Here is a 16,636-nt window from a genome sequence, read left to right on the forward strand (position 1 = left end):
TGGAATCACTATAGCATTCTCTCTACTGCAACCCTCCTCTCTAAAGAATAAATACCGTATCGGAGACGCAGCTCTGGTAAGATACTGAAATGAAAATGAATAGTGATAATGAAAAGATACACAACAACGAGGAGCCTCGATTACTTTACTTACTTGCTACAAACTCATGCAATAATCGAGATTCTCCAAGTTCGATACGCGTCTAGCACCTTCTCGTCCGCCTTCGTTTAACATTTAAAGCCCGTGGCGGCCGCGACGCCAGGAAAGTTAAAGGAACCCCTAGAAACCGAGGAAGTTAACTTCCCCTGGAGGTATTCCTCGCGAAGACGAGATTTCGGTCTCGTCGCGCTGGGAAAATATAGCGAACCTTCTCCTTTTTCGTTCCGAAACTTCCTGTCCCGGTGATTAAAAAAATTTTAATTAAACCCGATGGCGGCCCGACAGGGGCCCCGTATTTGCCTTTTACGGGTTTCCTATCCTACTTCTTAGGTGAAGCCTTCGTCCACCGGAAGCCGTGGCTTTTATTAGCGAACGTCTTTCGCGAATGTTTACGACGTTAATTATTCGACCGAGGTACGATGTTCCTCGGGACTCGGGGAATTCGACAGGATGAATAGATCGATGGCTCGCTTCTTTTTCTTGACATTTCGTTCAACGCGATGAATTTAAAAAATTCGAGATTCGATAACCTTGGATTCTATGCTCGCCATTGGCTCGAAAAATAATAGTCTAGAACTGAGATAAATATTGGAGAAGGTTCTGGACTTATATCTTGCGAAATAATAATTGTCTAGAATTCGATGTTGCGTGACCCTTCTGCCACGGAGGTTTAATTGCCTGAAACGTGTCGCGATGGGACTTCTTTTAATTTGTCAGCATCAGAGGCGCGTCTCTTACACGCCTTTTACGAAGCGTTCTTTTTTATACGCCCACGACGACGTGGCGATAATTTTATTCGGCCGCGAATACCGCACCGCTGCGGATCCCGGTTCTTTTAATAAAAGCCCGTTGCACCCTTTTCGAGAACGCGATATTTCTCCGGGGGTACAGGTGGAGAGAGATAATGGAATAAAATTCGCGCGTTCTGCGGCTTTTCGTGGGTGTTCTGGCACGTTGAATATTCCCGTTGAGCGACGGGACGAAGTGTATAAACTGATTAAAGGCGGGAGCCATCCCCTTGCTTCCCTAGAAATTTCGTAGTTTTCATCTTTGAGAATATCGTTCGGGAACTTGAGATATGCAAGCTCTGCCAGTTTAGCGGTTTGAAAGATTGCGGTATCGCATTGATGAAAATCCCTTCAAAGGACAACGTTATCATAATATTTTAGGGTGAGTAAGTACGAGATAATCCATTTCTAAAAATAGAACTCTAGAACTCGAGGTACCCCATTTTATGGAATAATCTCCTTCAATCGTTAACTAATGTACAAATCAAAGCACAAATACAGGTTGAAGTATTCTTGAAAAGATAAGAAGTCCAAACCTTCCGTTTAACTAATCGGGTCAATCTGGGACTTCCTCCTCTCGCCATAAACTTCCGTCGCGAATCCAATCGAATTAATTCCCCGAGACTCTATCTACCATCAAGATTCATCTGTTTTCGGGCCTATTCACCGAAACAGTGATTCCGGTGCTGCGAATGCCTATCTACTCGGCCGAGAGGAAAGTCAGGGAGGGCCAACACGGGGAAAATAAACGGGAACTTTCGAGATAAAAGTCTCTGTTTCCCCGACGGCGGCGTAACGTTTTAATTAAAATTAACGACAATCCTCGCTCGACGCCCCGTTGCTGGATCAGACCAGGGACGCGTTATCTCTCCCCCACCGTGGATTCGAAGTGATGGAGCACGATAGTAACGGGCCAGCGTCGTATCTTTCGCCGTGCTCGAAGATTCCCGCGAAGAGTAATTAATCTCCTTCGTCGCCCGAGGCCTCGTCGATTTCGCTGGATCGATTCGGTTCCGTGGACTCTATCAGTTTCCAGGGTCCTGTTCCTCCGAATGGAGCATTGGGGTGACGATTATTTCGCTGGATCAGGGTGAAAATTTAATGGGGGAGGGGGTATCGTCGTTGTATCGACTGACATCGTACTTATGATCCGTGGTAAATGCTGTTGGCTTTAAAGCGATGGCTGCTCGGTGCTTGCAATGGATATCGCTCCATTAGCCTCTGATCCTCCTTTCGTCGAGGAGCAGAGATTCATCGTCACCGTTGACCGAGCAGATGAGAGTTGCTATTTAGAATTAATGTATTTTTATAAAACAATGTACTTTTCGACCAGCGGCTCGGGTCGTTTTTGCTGTACGAAATTGTAATTTGGAGAGTGCTTCATGAATTTCACCTACCTGTGGACTCACTTAATAAACGCATGCGTTCGGTAAACAACCAGAGAATGATAATTAACTAAGAGAATGTATATTTCTGGTCAACAATTTTTTATTAAATTTGAATAGCTTCCCTTTGCATTAATTGAATTTTTCTATGATTTGCTTAGTACTATTTTATTGCGAAGTAATTCCTTTTAAGAAAAACTTAATTCAAATTTAACGAGTTGAATGATACCGCCTTTAAAAAATGAATTTTATCGATGTTTTCACTACAGACATTTTTCTGTTGGCCCGCATAATTCTTTTCTCTCCCGAGAGCCAAATGGGAAAAAGCGTTTGGCGAATCAGAGACGGTCGATGGTCCCCGAATAGAGCTTCCTGATTTTTGCACCCCCCCAGAAACCGGTGGCTCCGACTCCCAATAAACAGGAAACAAAGTGACAAGCGCGCAAACACAATCGATCTTAACGGGATAAAAGGGAACACATTCAATCTGAAAAGAAACGAAACAGTGGAACGAGGAGACGGGGGGGAGGGAGCAGAAAGGGGATTCAATCCTGGTCCGCGTTTTACATCACAAACGTCTTCGTGCAGAAGGAGGAGAAAAAAGGAAAAGTGAAAAGCAAGGAGGAAAAAGGAGATCCACCCTCTTACTTTCGCAATTGCTACCCATCTGACGGCAACAGGGACTTCTTTCTTTCGCCCTGTCTTTGTTCCCCGTCCCTTCGTGCCCCTCCCCTCTCTCGCCCATTGTCCTCCTTATGCGTTTTTGTTCAACCGGGCAAAAGCATCGCGTCGATACGCGCGATAGCGACGGCCACGACGAGGCGGAGAGCTCGTTGCAAATAATCGTCGTGAATTGCAATTTATCTCGCAAGCGTTAGATGAAAACTGGGGTCCTGCAATGGACATTCACGAGACAATGGCCTCATCCCATCTTTCACCGTCGCTGCAGGCTAATTTCAGAGACTTTAAACGTTGGATGTTGTTTTTAATATTAATTGCGACCGTGGGATTGTCGAGATTTGGTTTTCGTGGGGGTTGAATTTCTCTCGGAGTGTTCTTCTTCCTAGGGAACTTATTTCCGTGAGTTTCAGCCGGGGACACAGGCTTGAAGATGGGAATTTACAAAATTGTGGAAAAGAATGATTTCTGGATTAAATTATCATCGTGTTTGATGCAAAGGAAGAGGTTGAACTGTACACTTTTATAACGAATATTACACGATATTATTCTTCCATATCTTTTAACTTAACAAATCTTTTATTACAACCATTCAGAACCCATTATTTACTCAATTTTTCATCATACCGTTCTTATATCGATCAATCTGCACTGTAATTTAGATGACCACACTGACTTATTCAATATTTCTTTAATTTAACAACCCATCGCCGGAATTCGTTAAATCCAGATTTATCGAATCTTCAGTGCACATACTCTTGTACTCCTATTTATAAATTTCTCCTGTATATAACCCCATTGAATTATTAACGTTTTCCTCCGCGATGAGATTTTTCCCGAAAGTCAGTTGCCATCGTGACCCGGAGCTGCCACGGGCGAAACACGAGGCAGGCCACTGAAATATCGTCGAGATCAAGTATTAATGCTAAGAACGTGGTCCTGCGCGGTTTGGAAAGCCAAGGGTATCAGGTTGAAGTGGATCGTTTCCGGCGTCCGAAGCCAGAGCAATGCTTGCGCGCGTGGAATGACGCATCCCAACATCCGGAAGCGATATATCCGAAAACGAGCGCTCGTAAAGTCGAATCTCCTCGGTCGAGGCTCCGCGATATGTATCCGATCGATCTGCCTCGAGACCTCGAACCACGCTCCCTTCTCTGCCATTCTAACTCACACCCCCGTAAGTGAATACACCCGAGGTATTTCAGTGGACGATATTCGGCCGCGGGGTGCCCCTCGATGGACTTTAATTTCGAAGTGACGATCCGATCGAGCTGTATCTCGTCGGAGTTATTTTTCCAACGAATTCTCGACGTTTCTATCTTATCGCTGTATATCCCTGGGTTTGCAGTTTCACCCAACGACGATACGCTGGGTCGACACGTTAAATTTTTCGCCATGTTTCAGTTTTTGTGGCTACGACCGGGTGAATATCGTGCACGCAAGCACACGTGTACTGAATCTTTGAGGTGGTGGACGAATAGTTGATCCGTGTTTTGTTGAATCATTGATGGAGGGCTGTTTTCTTAGGACTTTGCGGTTGGAGGTATCGGTGACTGATATAATTAGAGTAATCCATAAATAATGAAAGAGCCACGGTTAAAAATTCGAAGCTATCAATTCCATTGGACGAGCAGACTTTTCTCGACGTCTATTTTAATTAACAGAGGGGGACGCCGCGATGCTTTTAATTGGTAATGCTGGTATTTAATATGCCGAAACGTGAGAATTTAGAGCTGTTAGCGAGACGTATCAACGACCACCGCGTAAAAATCATTAGTGGTTGTTGTTTCGTATGGCTTTTGTTTCGGCTCTCAGCGGTTATTAAAAACTGGCCAGGTTATAATTTCGACGTTCACCTGGGCTCCGCGTTGTCGCAGAATAATTGTGACAATCTCATTAAGCGCGGCACGCTCCTTAATGAAACAAATAAATCACCAGGCATCAGCGGGAACGCCGTGCGAATAAATTTTCCAGAGTTAATGTATGGAATCGCCGCCCCAAAACAATATGAATGCGCTGGAAAAATCAACCCCATCTCTTACCTCGAGTTTTTTGGAAATGAATCACCGCGAAAAATTATTTGCTGTCACCAGAGTTACGTTCAGTTGTGGTAAGTCTAGTCTTGTTCATTTTATTGGAAAAAATCTGAGAACATTTTATTTCCTTTTAGGGTTACACAGATCATTTTCTCCGCCATGCTTGTGTACAATGTATATAATCTAGAATTCCTTTTTATCTGCAGTACCAAAGAAATCTACCTGCCTCCATTGTAGAGTTTCCGTAGACACGTTTAATTCCATCGGTCCAGAACGCCAATCTCGATCGAGACAGATTTGTCCGCTAATCCTAGTCGGAGAACCGTGCAATTAACTGTACTGTAAACCTTTTCACGACCAACTTCTCCTCCAGGTGGAGCGTAGGAGCGAGCTTAATGGTTATCCAAGACCCGTTATGCGCGCCAGAGAGAACAATTTCTGTCTTTAATTTTAAATACACTTTCCACTGCCCACTTCAACGGGCGAACTTTGAATTGAATTTCCGCGAGGAGTAACGAGGTCAGGTTTTTCCAATGGGGCGAGAAAAAATTATTTCAACGGGCTCGTCGAGCAGCGATAAAGCGCTTGGTCGCGAGCTTAAGAAGTTGCCTTATGAAAGTACGTCGAAGATTCTTGGGACAGAAGACCCCGTGGCTTTCCACTTTCCTCCGGCTGAGTATCTTTCAATAAATAACGAAAGGGAGAGGATACCGTGGTTCGATCACCGAGAATCGATTCCACGCGTTTCCTGAGTCTTTGGAACAGTCGTCGATGGAAAGCTTCTCCGCGAATGGACCGCTTCCGGGGATGGATTCTCCCTGAAAAGGAGTTTCCTCAGACTTTTCCACCGTCCCTTCGGCTTCTTTCGCCATCTGTTTGATGACGATTGCTATCCAGGGCTGTTTGAACAACGATCGACGGAAAAATGAACCGTCGAACGGCTGTTTCAATTACGTTTTCTTTATTCTTCAGACTCCGCGGGATGACGGATAGGATTCGAGGCTCTTCGCGCCCTGGAACGCAATTTACGCTGGAAATCGAACCTGGTCGATGGATCGCGCTTGATTCAATTGGGCTGAGTTTGCGGAAAAAATCCCAGTAAAATAAATCTGTGATATTATTTTATATTTCTTTGAATACTTGATTTATTTTCTAATACAAGCCTCACGATTTCAACTTTGATTATTTGCCAATAACTTCCCTCGAAGATGTCGTTCCCTCCCCCTCTTCTCTATCCCTCGTCGAGGGGACTCTTCCTGGAGCAATAAAACTTAATAGCTTCCTCCCTCAGCCACGAGCTAAATGCTCGTAAAATCTAGGAGCGTTGATGCTGGGTGTGGTGGAGGTTCTATTATTAAATAGAAGACCATAATTCCTTTCTGTTCGAGGAGCGGGTCGAGCAAACCAGTTTTGATCGCTCGCTGCTCTAGCCAGAGGGGGTGGAGAATTGTTTATGACAATTGTTAAAGCTTTATCGCGGCGAGAAAGGGGGAATAGGGGTGACGGTGGGTGACTCGACGCGATTCCCGTCGTCCCTGATTGTTTTCGACTTGATGGATGACGCCTCTGGTGTAAAACGTTTGATCGACGGTATCTAGGCCCATTTCGAGGGAGAGACTCGCGACAGGAAGTCGTCGCGACGCACAATAGCAGAGGGATTTCAGGGTCTTTTAATTCCTCGTCCCCTCTGCTCGCGATTACTTCTGCACTCAACCAATTGGGAGCTCTAGAGTTGTTCCTTTCGAATTTTAAAATAAATTATTGAAACTGCTATAAATTTTACGTTGCAAGAAGAGAATTTTTGTAACTCTCGTGCACTCTCCGGAGCGATTTTCGCAATTGCTATGCAATTTGTGTGTAATGCTGATGCGACTTTTTTAGCGATTTCTGTGATTTCTGTAATTGTGCAGTAATTTCGGTGATTTCCACAACACTTTTGCCATTTCTACAGCACTCAGAACATTTACACAACTGTCTGTCTACGGCAGTATAGAATTGCTGGTGATACACGATTCCAGTGAAATGGATGTTTGTACTTCTTCGATATTTACTGTCGAACCTCCTATGTGAGATCTATGGAAAATAAAGTAACAGATTATGTTTAGAATTTTTCCATTCAGTACATCAAATGCATAGTGATTTAAATACAGTTTTATCATGCATGATTACATCATTTAAGTTAGATGTCTCAAGCTTTATGTATTCCCTTTTCTCTCAACTAAAATTCTGACTGGTCGATTTCATTGAAAATTTTAAGAAAAAAGCGAATCCAGCTTTATCAAACGGCTTCGTCATAATTCAACGCGTGAGACGCAAACTTAATTAAGCCGAAAGTTCGCCTAAATCTTCGCCAATGATTACAGAGGGGGATCGTTCGAACGCGATAAGGATAATTCTGACCGATTCTGAATATTCGCAAGCTTCTTTTTTCCTTTTAGGTACCGCGACGCTTTGATAGAAGTTAAAGGAATTTAAATTATTTTAGAATTAACGAGCTCCGTGCAATTAGCACTGTAAAATTTCCATTCGCTTACTTTGCCAAAGAGAAGCACAATTTACATAGATTACCATATATATTACACCACATATACATACGTTAACTTTTTCATCCGATTTTAAATTTTAATTACCCTCGCGTTTCTCCGCTTTTTTAAATACACACGATTTCGCTGGAAACCTTAACCTGGACAAGCGGCGTCGCTAAAACTGAAACGTATGTCTTTTGTTTCGTGGATATTATATTTAATTCATTCCTGCGTGGGTAAATATAACGTTCCCCTCGTTGCGATTCTAATTAACTGTAAAGCAACGCGAAGGAATCGTGTATCTTGCGAGAGTAAATACAACGATGCAATTGGGCTCGATTGTTAAGAGAGGTGAACGAACTCATCGAGGAACATCTATTCGATACGATTCGGGTAATAAACGCGTTATAAATTCGGTGGTTTGTTTAAAGCTGGCAGAACGTTGACAAATATATTTGACCACATGTCCTGCGTGTCGGTGTGTAATCGGTTAGGACAGCTCCGAATTAATTGCAATTAAAATTCACGCTTTTCGCTTCTAATTAAAATTCCTTTGCGACCTCTCATACACATTTGCTTTCGCAGCGTTTTTAAACGATTCGATTTCCGGTTGTAGGGAAATTCCATCAATTATTTATCGTGCAAAATTTAGAAGAGAAAAACTTTTTATTTAAGAAAAAAAATTCAATTGTTATTTTAAATGCCTATGTAAGAATGATGCATTTGAAGGAAGTTCGCGAGTGTATGACTTGGAAATATTCGGATGTATTTTCGGGCATTTGAATTTTAATTGACATTACTGTTGTGGTAGGTATCACGTAGAATTTAATTTGAAATTATCCCAACTGCTGGAATCGTGTCGTCTAAAAAGGAAAACTCATACTGGATAGCTGATGTAGCTTTTGTTAATTAAATCTGAGTGTTTTCGACCTTATTCAAATGCATATAATATTCAATTAATTAGCGAGAACATTTATGTCTCGGGAAAATCATCATAAATGGGAGCACAAATTGGGAATTAACAATACAATAGAACAATGAGAGTGAGAGCAAAAAAAAACTGTTCTCTGAACTATTACATGTTTTTGCTCGCGCTGTAGTTTCTTAAAAAATAAATTCTTCCGTTGACTTATGATACGAGATAGACACGTTTTGAATACTGAATAAATAAATGAGTCCATTTAACTTTTGAGCAAGCATACTTTCGCCAAATATTTGAAAAGGATCTAATTCGTTCCTGGCTCCGGAAAACTCAAGTCAATCGCATTGACCGCCGTTATCAAGGGAGATGAATTGACATAAAAAATTGAACCACTCCCCAAAAATCGGCCGAACGGAAATCAGCTAACCGGGGAGAATCGAACGACGTCGTCTCGGTAATTGGACAGGAATTTATGCTAGGGAATGGCGTTCCAACGTTTCATCCGACGGGCACGAGGTATGGTCGTCGTCCCCTCGAAATGGCATGTTTTTGCAAGAACGACTACGTGGGAGGGCGGAGGACGGAGATAGAAACTGAAAGTAAAAAAGAACGTTTGATGAATAACCATACGATGACGGACATGGTTCACGGAGAAAAGAAGCATTACCGTTTGAGGGAGGATCAAGTTTTTCCTAACCCCTGGAAAACTGTCGCGAGGGGTGGCCTCTCGACGATTAATTCGAGTGTTAGGTGGACGAAAGACCCTTGAAACGTTGCCTGCTTTTTCTCCGGTCGCGAAATTTTCGTTGTCGTTCCGCACCCACGTCCCGACAATTACGCGGAAACCGCGATTAATCAATTTAATATTAACGACCGCGTTAATTATGGTCGCAGAATGGAAGGCATCGATCTTGTAATTAATACGCTTTGTTCGTTGAACGTATTGACTTCTCGTTTTATTATTGGCCCAGATGAAACTCGATTGGCCAGCTATACCCACGGCAATGATCGCTGCTTGGCTTCGTCGTAATTCAATCAGTATTCAAAGTGGATCCTCTTATTATTCTAAATGAATTTCAAGAATACTCGTAATTAGCTCCACACTAAAGCTTTTACATGATTGCAATAATTTTTCGTCTCAAACAATCCATAAATTTCACATTTAGTGTTTTCTACTGCTGCCAAAAATGAGAATCTGAAATTGCCCACCGTATGGTTGATTCAGTGGTTACATTACGTTGATCGGTGGACATTTAACTGCCATCATGTTCGAAGGATAATTTACTACCGAGGAACGTCATCCTCACGATTCTTGGACCGGCGCCTTGTGTTCCTGACGCCAATTCCTCTTCTCACGGCTGACAGTTACACCTGCGCGTATGTCAGACCGTCGTGCACTGTAACTCGAGACGGTGGTCCGCTTAATGCGCCGTTCTTCATCGTCTCTGTGGCCACAGTTGTATCAATGGTCTTCCTATGACTGCCGTCAGATAGCACAATGTACTTAGGAAAATGTGACGTAACCGCCCTCAAGGGTGGAAGCTAAATTCTGCAGCTGACCCGAGGTCAGCTTGGACAATCCGGGATTCGAAGAACTCATCCTTTTAGGACACAGATGAAAGCATGGAGGGAATAGAGGGACCCTTTAATTCTATCTTGAATTGTTTGAAACAATCATCCGCAGTCAGAAAAGAAATTTCAGCTTGGTGCCATGCAGAAATTTTTTAAATTCAATAGTTCGCCTAGTTTCTTCAAATAAAATAAAATTTATTTCCTCACTCCTCGCGAGAATACCTCAGTGTCCCACTTATAAGATATTTATTTAACAATTCTAACATTTCCCAGAAATTCATTATTTCTAATATTAAAGATTAATTGTACCTAGTCCATGGCATGTAGAGACCAACCCTCAATATTGAAAATTGACAATTCTGTGTTTAACGTGTTAAAGGCTGTTCGACCAGCGTCGAGTAGTCACGATCAATGCTAACATAATAATTTACACGTTCGTTGCTTTGATGCACATATCGGTCGCAAACAACGCTAATGCCGCGCGCGGAATAATGCACCGATCGATAATCCAGCTGAACGCGGAATAAGGATCGTCAAACCCGCGAGAAATGGTTTGTTTACACGCGTGTCGGCGACGCGATACGCGATCGGGTTACCTTTGCTGCGAAACGCGCTCCACGGATTTGGGATGCATTGTGAAACATACCGAAGACGTTAATTACGTGCACGGGAACTGTCACTTCGGAGGGAGGGAACGCTTTTGGAAGTCGTGGTAATTCCACGGTATTCGGGAGAGTTAGAGACAGTGGAAGTTTCGTAGACAGAATATTGTTACACCGATTTTGGAAGATGTAAAGAATGTAAGGGAGGACAGTGGCCGACAAACTTTCACTCGCACACATATGCTTACATACTTACTCAAACACAATCATACCTCAAACACAATCAGACATTCATACCTTCGATCTTATACATGTTAATACACTTAAACATTCGCACTTGTTCGTGCATTCAAAATTCGTGCACAACACTGAGAGGTGAATACATACGTCACCGCGTAGTTCCAGGCATGCACACACGCCCCCATCCAAACATACGGTTTCCAATAATTCGGTAACATTCCACCTCCTACGATTCTTCGTTAAATGATTCTCCAATGGTCCGCGCAATTTCGACGTACGAGCTGCAGGCAGCAGACTCCCCGTGCCAAAGAACAGGAGCATCAAGAAGGGATCGGTAAATTGAATTCCACGGGAGTACGGAGTACGAAGCATGTAATTCGATTCGGGGGTGTCGGGGAGGGGAGGGGGGGGGGGGACACGACGTAGTTACATTAACAAAACGTTGTCGAACTTCCCAGACGATTTGAACGGTCTCGCGATTTTCGCGCGATTTCCGCTATTAGCAGGGCTTCCGGCCAAGTTTCAGGCTCGAGCAGTGTTGCGAACTTTCCCGTGGATTTACATGAATATCGGCGCTGGTGCGGTTTGACGCCTGCAGACACCGATAGAGGCAATGATAATTTGGGAACGACCAGAGAGGAGCCGCTGGGAGCCAGCTGGCCGGATCGATTCGAGGGTAGTCTGAGGAATTAGCGGCCAACGGGAGAAAGGAGGGGGGGGGGGAAGAAACGGCGGGGGTGGTCACGGTGACGAATTAACTGTCTGGTTCCGAGGAGGGGGGGTAAACGTAGCCGAGAACGGTTGGATAAATTGGTGATCGATCGAATCGTGGAACACCGGAAGGACTTCCCTTTGGATCGATCGAATTCGCTTCGGGGGAGGGAATAATAAGAAGTTGGTTTATGGAAATTGCTGAGATCCGGGGGATGCTATTCTTTGAGATCGAGGGAGGATTTTGGGACACCTAGACTAGGTAGGAATCGCCTCGATATCCATCGAGCTTAAGGATTTTTAAGCAACTTCGTTCTCGCGCGAATGCAATGTTTGCTCGGTACAATGAAGTTATTAGATAATGGATTGCCAAGGATATTATTAGAAAGGCGGTTCGATCGTCAGGATCATTGGAAATAACAGTGTTTAAAGGAAGGTCCCCTTTGTGAAAGATACAATAAAATAAATCTAATAGAAAGTTAGCTAGGTATAAAGCAAAATGAAATTCGCGCAATAGAAGGTAAAGAAGATAAATAAATAATGGTGAGTACATAATAGATGGCGAGCTAACTAACCAGCTCAAGGAATGATTCAATTCAAAAGATTCTTGACCAAATCCTAATAAACCCTACACTAGGTCGTAGTTAGCCAATAATCGACTCTTGAGGCCGACGATGGTGCAGCGAAATTGAAAGGTAAATGCAATCCAAGTTTAATCACCGGGGTAAACAGAAATTATTTTTGACCGGTAGGGGTTACAGAGGCGTGGGTACCGAAACGCTCGGGAATACGTGTTTCTACATGCTACCTGCACACGTACGGGGTTGCTAGCGTATGGTGCCCGCAGAGTATCGATTGACCACGGACGTTAACGAGCGAATATTAATATCTTCTGTTACAGCCCGCTGTACACCTGCTCCGGGGCTTTCGGGTCCGCGCCACACCGACCATTCACTGTTTCCCCGCAAACAGTGTGTTCACGGCTCTTGGAAATATTCGAAAGTTATCCCACCCGCTTACGGCGCTATCAAAGCCAACGTTAACACCCGACTGGAGACGATACCGAACGAATTCCATTTGAAACGAAAGTGAAAGTGCTTCGACGTTCCCACGTATCGAAAACTCTGATAACAGAACTCATTTGTCCCTTCCATTCCACGCAAACCTTTGTCCAGATAAGCTTCACCTACCTCGACGTGAAATACAACTTTCTCTTACAATCCAGACGGTAATTTTTATCGAACCAACAAATTCTCAAGACCCCTTTGCTTCGTATTGCGTAACTCGAGACTTTTATCAAGGGAAACGAGGATTAGAGCAGGAAACGTAAAGGGATAGCGGGTTAAATGTTGCGACACCCAAAGAAGAAAAAGCATCGAGAACGCAGAAAACGTTCAGAAAGTATCAAGAAAGGGTATAACACTGGGGCGAAGAAAAGCGGTAGAAAGTCAACGATAAAAGGGGCGAAGGGGTGAAAGGACAGCTGGGAGGGGATTAACGCGCGACAACGCGAGCACGTACCTACATAATTTGTATAACTGCGCCCGTACGGTCTGATGGTCAGCGGGATTGCCGTGGGTGTAATTCGGTAACAGCTTGTAGTGGTTCCGACTCCTATTGCCCGATCGTGTACCGCTGCCTCCTCTCTCTCGCCCCTCTCCTGTACCCCTCTTACTATCCGGCTCGTATTACACTGCGGCATAGCTAATAATCGTTAGTGACAGAGACATCGAGGCCGCGTGTCACGACGACCGGCTAATTAACGACTCTGATGGAACTTTACACGAAGGGTGGCCTGGAAAAAAGAACGTCGTTTGCTTGCCAATTTCAGAATCGGGTATCCGGAATTCGGGCCACGCTGTTCGTTATAGGATTACCATCGTTAATTGACTTTGGTCTGACTTATTACGGTTATTCGTACCGAACGAAGACGTTTGCTATTTAAGATTTTTTTCTGAAGAATCTACTGAATAAATGGCAAATTCGTTGTGGCTACCGTGTTTGGTATGCGTTTGAGTATGTATAGTAATTTTTCAGCCGATCTCGGTTGAGAAATGAGAAGATCACACTCGATTTCTTCGAGGTGGTACAGAAGAGGTAGCTTTGAAAATCAGTCCAAACTTGAATATTTTTATCCGGAAAATACGTGACATATCAAACTATAACTTTTTTTACTGATTATTATACTTACGGAGGTATCTCATGCATTTTTGTGTATACTAAATCTTGATGGTCCACTAATAATGACGTCAAATGAGCGAACCTGGTAAAATCGGTAGAATGAGTCCGTATGTAGTCAGACAGTACACTCCAGAACAATTTTTTTTTTTACAGAAGTACAAGACATATCAAACCGAAACGTTGTGTATTTATTACTATACTTTTAAGGAGATTACCTAAATTTTGTCATATAATTTACTTTAACAATAACCAAATTATAAATGAAATCCCAAAGCGCTGTCCACGATGACATTGAAAGTGAACGACGTAACTCATTATTCTTTCCCTTTGCGAGTTCGACTATTTTATCGGGAAAATTCCACATCACACTAAAATGTTGTTACGAATGGCCATCACTGAAACATGATCCAGTTTCCTAACATAATCTTGACGCAGCATTCGTGGACCATTGGTAACAGTACTCGCAAAGATTCTTTACGAACCGCCGTGCCCGTTAGATCGCGATCACCATCTTCCTCGCGACATAGCCAGGAGTCAGTGAGATTTTCCTGAGTGGAAAATGGCGCGGAATGGAGATTGGATTGCTTGGAATCAGCCACGAGGTCGCGCGACCCGACGCCACTGGCACAGGGAGCCCGAATTTCAGGGAATAAATTTAGGTTCAAATGTGAATGTTATTGGTTACAGGGCTCTCATTTTCAGGGAAAGTTTATTAAGCTTTCTTCGCGACGTTTCCATATGCTGGCCCTCTTCGAGATCTTTAAGTTAAAGATCGAAAAATATGACGCACGTGCATGGAAAATGAAATGTAAAAGTTCTAGAGAAAAATATACAGTTTCAAGTACTTCAAGTATTTAATTTTCTTATTCGAGCGCGTCTTCCAATTTAACCAGCAATGAATAATTGTTTATCTCCTGTTCGTTGTTTGAAATCTCTATCCAGATAAGAACTTCGCCAGTCTCTGTGACCCAGCCAGGTTCTAACGTGACACAGTGTACACGAACAGCGGTCGACCCTCGTACGAGATGAAAGGGACCAGCTTCGATGCCTTTGTGAAAACTAAATCACCAACTAATTAAATCCTTTCGAGAACATTATATGAGATTTCACGAGCGCCTCGCCGAGTTTGGATCCGTTGACGTTTAATGGCGATGCTTGAAGATGGAAGTCCGCGCTGCCTCGCGGTTTGTTTCCCGGTCGTGAAGTTGCCACCGTAATTGAAGCGCACACACGTGCCGCGCGGAACAATTCTAACGCTACTCTATGAATCACAGTGGCTCGTCAAAGGTTCAACTTTGTCAATCACTTTAGTCGCTGCGGCTCAAAATGTAACTTTGAACCTGCTGGCTGGAGTTATTCGTGTTTTGGTTGGTTACAGAAATTTGAAGGAGTTGGAGTGTAAAGAAAATTAAAAGGATACGCATTTTATAGAAAGTATGTATACTTGAACTGAATTAAAAAATATAACAGCTCTTTTTAACCTAAATTTTGAGAGACTCTTAGAAACCCTGACGCCATTATGGACTAATTCTACAGTCTCAAAGAAGTGAAACCGTCTTCCTAGTAATCTTCTTACTTCGCCCAGGACTTAATTCACTCCCAGACCATCAATGTACCTCCAAGTCGTTTAATTTCCTCCATAAGTGGCTTTCACCGGCCTTCAGACTTTCAAGCTCTTCGATAAAATCGTCAACATGGCTGGAATCCCCTGAGTCGCGTGATCTTTTATGGAAATATTCCTTAAGCGGGAAATGTCAGCCGCCTTCAGCACCTCATTCTTCGATAACAAAATGCCCCGAGTATATCGGATTTTATTCTTCTTCTAACTGTTCCCTGGATCCGTGGAATTCCTCGAACGACCAAGCACCGTCGCGATAAAAATGTCTAACGGCTGGAAAAGCTCTCCTGGAGACGGCAGTGAAAGGAACGGTGAAATTTAGGGGGGGAGACGAGTTCGCAGATTGTCGCTTTGAACCCCCCCCCCCCCTCCTCTTCCAAACAAATTCGCGTTTCCTCAACGGCGTGGACCATTTTCAAAATACGCAAGTCAATGAACAATTCTTTTTCCCCAACTCTCGAATTTTCCCTCCAACTGTTTTCCTCCTGAAAAATAATCAATGGACAACAGGTTTCCATAAAAATCGAAACTCACGGCGCCTCCGCTGGATTGCCGCGACAGAAACCAGAAAACACGGGAGCTCGGACACTAATTTTCGGTGTCAGAGACAATTTGCGCAAATTAGATGTCCGAAAGCCGCGCGTCTTTGTCCCAGGACGTCAGAAATTACTGTTTCCGTCGGGCAAGGAATTCGACTATGCAACGACAACTCTTAAATAGGAAGAGGGCAACGAGTGTGGACGCATTCCAAGTTTCTCGCAAATAAACGTTACACAGAGACGGCGGGGGAGAGGGAAATTTCTCCCAACGGGAGCTTCTTTCCTTAGTTATTACGCAAGGAGGGAGAGCTTTTATTCCGTGGACGTAAAAAGCCGAGGTTTAGACCGCGAGACTTTCAAGCCGCAGAATTATAAATGCACACGAGAAAATCTGTTTGGGAAAAGTTCCTTTTTACTTTTTGGGAAAGGGAATATTCTTTTGGGAAAAAATTACACCTCGTGGAACTTTGCCAGAGAGCCAAAGCCCCTGAATGTATAAAGTTACTTCAACTTTCTCACTTTTCTAACGGCTTCCTCCACCGAGAAATTTGATCTTTTTATGTCCCCTTGTTGCTCCTGTTTGCCTCTGCCTTTGCGAAGAAGGTTGGTCATTTTCTATTTCCTTTCGACCCTGGAATATTCAGAATGCCTATGTTAGAAAATTCTTATATTGACTGCGA

The 16,636-nt window shown here is 43.5% G+C and overlaps 1 protein-coding gene across 1 annotated transcript in view; it reads left to right on the forward strand.

The window, feature by feature from the left end:
• The window catches only part of LOC128873435 (neuroligin-4, Y-linked), a 267,974-nt gene that overhangs the window by 169,455 nt on the left and 81,883 nt on the right, over nt 1–16,636 (forward strand). The window lies entirely within an intron of this gene.

Source organism: Hylaeus volcanicus, chromosome 3 (assembly GCF_026283585.1).
Source record: "Hylaeus volcanicus isolate JK05 chromosome 3, UHH_iyHylVolc1.0_haploid, whole genome shotgun sequence".
Lineage (NCBI taxonomy): Eukaryota > Metazoa > Arthropoda > Insecta > Hymenoptera > Colletidae > Hylaeus > Hylaeus volcanicus.